General features: G+C 37.2%; 1 long non-coding RNA gene across 1 annotated transcript in view; it reads left to right on the plus strand.

Annotated features, from left to right (window-relative positions):
- LOC121142843 overlaps positions 1-6066 on the plus strand; it is a 20315-nt gene extending 14249 nt beyond the window's left edge. Inside the window, exon 3 of the long non-coding RNA XR_005879954.1 lies at positions 5918-6066. This is a non-coding gene — a long non-coding RNA (uncharacterized LOC121142843). The remainder of the gene's footprint in view (positions 1-5917) is intronic.
- Positions 6067-6278: the final 212 nt, after the last annotated feature.

A 6278-nucleotide genomic window follows, 5' to 3' on the forward strand; every position in this document is an offset into this window, starting at 1 on the left:
GTTCTCAGTGCCACAAGGAACCTTCTCTGAAATTGCCAACATAATAGGAAACATAGCAAACCTCCACAGATTAAAAAAATTTGGAATAACCCCCTGTATCTTATCAGACCACCATGCATTAAAATTAGAATTCAGCAATAACACAAATCGCAGGACTCCTACAAACTCATGGAAATTGAACAATTCACAATTGCACCATCTCTGGGTAAAGAAAGAAATAAAAAATAAATTAAAGACTTCCTGGAATTCAATGAGAATGAAGACACAACATACCCAATCTTATGGGAAACTCTGAAAGCAGTGCTGAGAGGAAAGTTCATAGCAGTAAGTGCCCACATGAAGGAACTGGAGAACAGTCACACTAGAGAATTAATAGCACAGCGGAATGCTCTAGAACAAAAAGAAGCAAACTCACCCAGGAAATAATCAAATTGAGGGCTGAAATCAATGAAGTAGAAACCAGGAAACCATTGTGAAGAATCAATGAAACAAAGAGTTGGTTCTTTGAGAAAATCAACAAAATAGACAAACCTCTGTCCAAACTAACCAAAAGACAGAGAGGGAGCTTGCTAATTAACAAAATCAGAAATGAAAAGGGGGACATAACAACGGTCACTGTGGAAATCCAGAGAATCATCAGGGCATATTTTGAAAACCTGTACTCCACAAAATTTGAAAATTTATAGGAAATGGATAATTTCCTGGATAGAGATCACTTGCCAAAACTAAATCAAGAACAGATAAACAATCTAAACAGACGTATAACCCTTAATGCAATAGAAGCAGTCATCAAAGTGTCCCAACCAAAAAAAAAAAAAAAAAAACAGCCCAGGCCCAGATGTCTTCAATGCAGAATTCTACCAGAAATTCAAAGAAGAGCTAATTCCAATAATCCTCAAAGTATTCCACACAATAGAAGGAGGAGGCTCACTGGCAAATTCTTTTTACAAGTCTGCAATTACTTTGGTACCCAAGCCACACAGAGACACAACTAAGAAAGAGAACTATAGACCAGTTTCCCTCATGAACATCCATGCAAAAAATACTCAATAAAATACTAGCAAATCGGATTCAAGAACACATCAGAAAAATCATCCACCATGATCAAGTAGGCTTCATCCGAGGAATGCAGGGATGGTTCAACATTAGAAAATCTATCAATGAAATCCATCATACAAACAAACTGTGAAAGAAAAACCACATGATCATCTCACTAGATGCTGAAAAAGCCTTTGACAAAATCTAGCACCTCTTCATGATAAAGGTCCTAGAGAGATCAGGGATAACAGGAACATACCTGAACATAATAAAAGCAATGTACAGTAAACCAAAAGCTAACATCAAACTTAATGGAGAGAACCCAATGCAATTCCTCTAAAATCAGGAACAAGACAAGGCTGTCCAATATCTCCATATTTCTTCAATACTGTACTTGAAGACAGATAGTTATAATTATAGTTTTCCTTAGTTATGATAAAAAGATAAGCTACATATAGAACTTTGGACTCACAAGGATGAGATAGATGATATTTTCTTTAAATCTTGCTAAATGTTGATAGACAAAATATTGTAACTATGTTCTTACTTGATAACTGTTCTTTTATATATAATTTGACTATGTTAAAGTTAAGACCTTTCTTTTTGTTTAGACAGAAAAGAGGAGATGATGTGGGAGGTCCTGTGATTATGTCAATAAAGCACTGTTGAGCCAATAGGGAACAAAGATAGGTGGGACTAGGAATCCAGGAGGACTCTGGGTAGGAGAAACACAGGAGAAACAAAGGAGTCGAGATGTAATGCCATGGGGTAGGAAGCCCAGAAACTTCTCCAGTAAGAGACATACTTAGATTAACAATTATGGGGTAATTACTTAAGTCAGAGCTAGCCAGTAAGAAACAAGCAAGGCCAACAGCTTCATAACTAATATAGCCTCCTGTGTGTTTATTTGGGACTGATGCGGCTCTAGAACCAGGCTGGCGGGAAGGCTTCTCTCAAAGAAAAAGCTTCTCTTTACAAGGGTCTTTGCCAAACTCTTTTTACAAGGCTTCAATAACCTTGGTACCCAAACCACACAAAGACACAACTAAGAAAGAGAGGTACAGACCAATTTCCCTCATCAACATTGATGCAAAAATACTCAATAATATACTGGCAAATCGAAGCCAAGAACTCAACAGAAAAATCATCCACCATAATCAAATAGTCTTCATCCCAGGGATGCAGGGATGGTTCAACATATGAAAATCCATTAATGTAACCCACCATATAAACAAACTGAAAAACAAAAATCACATGATCATCTCATTAGATGCTGAAAAAGCCTATGAAAAAATCCACCACCTCTTCATGATAAAGGTCTGGGAGAAATCAGGAATAACAGGAACATACCTAGACATAATAAAAGCTATATACAGCAAACCAACAGCCAACATTCAACCTAAATGGAGAGAAACGCAATGCAATTCCTCTAAAATCAGGTCAACACAAGGCTGCCCACTCTCTCCATATCTCTTCAATATTTCACTTGAAGTTCTAGCTAGAGGAATAAGAAAACAAAAGGAGATCAAGGGGATACAAGTTGGAAAAGAAGAAGTCAAACTTTTACTATTTGCAGGTAATATAATAGTTTACATAAATGACCCGAAAACACTACAGGGGAACTCTGACAGCTGATAAATACCTTCAGCAAACTAGCAGGATATAAGATTAACTCAAAAAATCAGTAGCCCTATTATATACAGAGGATAAATGGGCTGAGAAAGAAATCAAAGAAACATCACCCTTTATAATTGCCACAAACGACATAAAATATCTTGAGGTAATGCTAACCAAACAAGTGAAAGACCTGTATAACAAGAACTTTGAGTCTTTAAAGAAAGAAATTAAAGAACATACCAGAAAATGGAAAGATCTCCCATGCTCTTGGATAGGTAGGATCAATGTAGTAAAAATGGCAATCTTGCTGAAAGCAATCTACAGATTCAGTGCAATCCCTGAAAATCCCAGCACAAATCTTCAAAACGTTGAAGGAGCAATAATCAACTTTATACAGAAAAACAAAAGACCCAGGATAGCCAAAACAACCCTGTACAATAAAAGAACTTAAGGAGGCATTATCAGCCCTGACTTCAAGTTCTATTATAGAGCTATAGTAAGGAAAATACCTTGGTATTAGCACAAAAATAGACAGGCAGATCAATAGAATCAAATTGAAGACCCTTACATTAACCCACACACCTATGAACACCTGATCTCTGACAAAGAAGCTAAAAGTACACAATGGAAAAAAGAAAGCTTCTTCAACAAATGGTACTGGCATAGTTGGATGCTGGCATGTAGAAAACTGTGTAATCAGTCTACCACAAGATCCAGCAATTCCACTCTTAGTTATATACCCAAAAAATGCACATTCATACAACAAGGATATCTGTTCAACAATGTTCATAGCAACATTATTTGTAATATCCAGAACCTGTATGCAACCTAGATGCCCCTCAACTGAAGAGTGGATAAAGAAAATGTGGTACATTTACACAATGGAGTACTACTCATTAGAAAAAAGAAAGGAATCTTGAAATTTGCAGGCAAATGGATGGCACTAGAAGATAACCCAGTCACAAAAAGACAAACATGGTATGTACTCACTCATGTATGGATTTTAGACATAGAACAAAGGATTACCAGACTACATTCCACACCACCAGAGAAGCTAAGAAACAGGGAGGACCTTAAAAAAGACATACATGGTCCCCCAGGGAAGAGGAAAGGGACAAGATCTCCTGAGCTAATTGGTAGAATGGGGGGAGGTGAGAGTGATTTAGAAGAAAGAGAAGGGGAGTAGAGCAGGGAAGGTGAGGACATGAGAGAACAATATTAAGTCGGGGGAAGAATAGAGGAGAGCAAGAAAAGAGATACCATAATAGAGGGAGCCATTCTAAGTTTACAGAGAAATCTGGCACTAGGGAAATGTCCAGAGATCTACAAGGATGACACCAACTAACAATCTAAGCAATAGTGAAGAGGTACTTTAAATGCCCTTCTCCATTAATGAGATTGACGACTACCTTGTAGGCCATCCTAGAGCCTTCCTCCAGTAGCTGATGGAAGCAGAAGCAGATACCCATAGCTAACCACTGAGCTGAACTCCTGAAATCCAGGTGCAGAGAAGGACGAGTGAAGAGCAAAGGGTCAAGACCAGGCTGGAAAAACCCATAGAAACAGCTGACCTGAACAAGGAGAAACTCATGGATCCCAGACTGATAATTGGGGACTGTTGCAGACCCCCTGAATGTGGATGTCAGTTTGAAGGTCTGGGCAATCTATGGGACCTCTGGTAGTGGAACAGTATTTATCCCTAGTATACGAATGGACTTTGGGAGCCCACTCCACATAGAGGGATACTCTATCAGCCTAGACACACGGGGGGAGGATCTAGGCCCTGCTCCAAATGATATGACAGACTTTGAAGACCCCCCATGGAAGGCCTCACCCTCCTTGGGGAGCAGAAAGTGCATGGGATAGGTGGGGCAGGGGAGGTAGGGGAGGAGGAGACGGACAGGGAACTGGGATTTACATGTAAAATAAGCTTGTTTCTAATTTAAATTTAAAAATATATTAAAAATAAAATAAAATAAAAAGAATATATTGGAACAATAGAATTAAAAGTCTGCCTTTTAAGACTAAATAGTGAAAAGTAAACTGATGAGAATTTCATGTTGAAAATAATGACTCAAATAAGGGAAAGCTACAACACAGACCAGCATGCCAAAAGAACAACAAAATAAAGAAGAACTCTTGGCATTTCATCAGTTCCAGCAACAAAAACTCACTGAAATAATACAATACTGCTTCAGTAATATTTCTCACCCAATACACTGATGTTCTCCCATTTTATAGAAACTGAATGAATACATATTATTATACTCTCCTTTATACTGAATTGGTAACTGAATATTGATTAGGTAGTGATTACTAATACATCTTTTATTTCTTAAGTTTATTTTTAACAAGGCCTTAAAATTTTTTAAGTAGACCTCTAAATATTATAGTAGGTGGTAATAAGTGGCAAGAATAGGTGCAAATATGGTATGTTTGTGTGTGTCTGTGTGATACATACACACATATATATATACATATGTGTCAAAATCTAGAGAATTACTAGCAATCAGGTTTGTAAATAGTAGATAAATAAGTTAATGTACTTATTGTTTCAATAAGGTAGGCCTAATCATATTGATTTTTCCCTTTTACTATGTGTTGCTATTAAATAAAACACAAAATCCCAGTTCTCAAGTCAAAATTATATTATGATTGTCATTCTTCCCGTGAACACTTAGACCATTAATTCTTTTTTTTTTTTTTTTGGTTTTTATGAGACAGGGTTTCTCTGTATTGTTTTGGAGGCTATCGGTTCAGCCTGGCCTCGAACTCACAGAGATCCGCCTGCCTCTGCCTTCTGAGTGCTGGGATTAAAGGCATGTGCCACCACCGCCCAGCTTAGACCATTAATTCTAAAAAGCAGAGAGGCAGGCAAAAGTCTTCAAGCTTTGTGGAGATCTCTGAGGAAAGGACATGAAGCCCATATCTCACTGAGTTTGACAATGCACCAACGATGACATAGATAGTATTCAAGATCATCTTCTAAGATTGAGTAATGATGGAAAATACTAAGCAAAACGTATATATGGATAAATAGTATTTATTTATTATATTTAGAACATGAGATTCTAGGCATGTTCCTCTTTAAAAGCTGGGTTATACAAACATATTGCATAGCTTCTGTTATTTATATTAAAGCTTTAAATTCAGGCTTTCTATGTATGCACACATTCTTGCAATGGTTACTGTAATTTAACTATAGAACATTAACAAAAGATAACATTATGACAATTCACTTATCTTCTCTGTGGCCCATCAGTGGTTACCTTGGCATTCGCAGATATTCCTGCTCGGTATACCTATGTAGACACTGAAAAGTGTGTGTCCCAGATTCTAAGAAGCTATGACTCTGGAGGTCTTCTAGAAGCCACAAGATCACACGGTAATTATACAGCTACCATATCATTAAATAACTCATAAGAATTAGGAATTCTCCTGATTATTAAACCAGTACAAAAGTTTTACTTGGCATTATAATCTTGTGAATGAATTGGCTGTTTCTTGCTATAAACTCTTCCTTTCTGTAACAAACTTGGGATTTACTTCCCACAATTCAGCACTACCTGATCATTTACTGAGAACAAATTTCTCCCATGCGGTTGGAGTGTACTGATAACACT

Source organism: Mesocricetus auratus, unplaced genomic scaffold (genome assembly GCF_017639785.1).
Source record: "Mesocricetus auratus isolate SY011 unplaced genomic scaffold, BCM_Maur_2.0 Super-Scaffold_100010, whole genome shotgun sequence".
Lineage (NCBI taxonomy): Eukaryota > Metazoa > Chordata > Mammalia > Rodentia > Cricetidae > Mesocricetus > Mesocricetus auratus.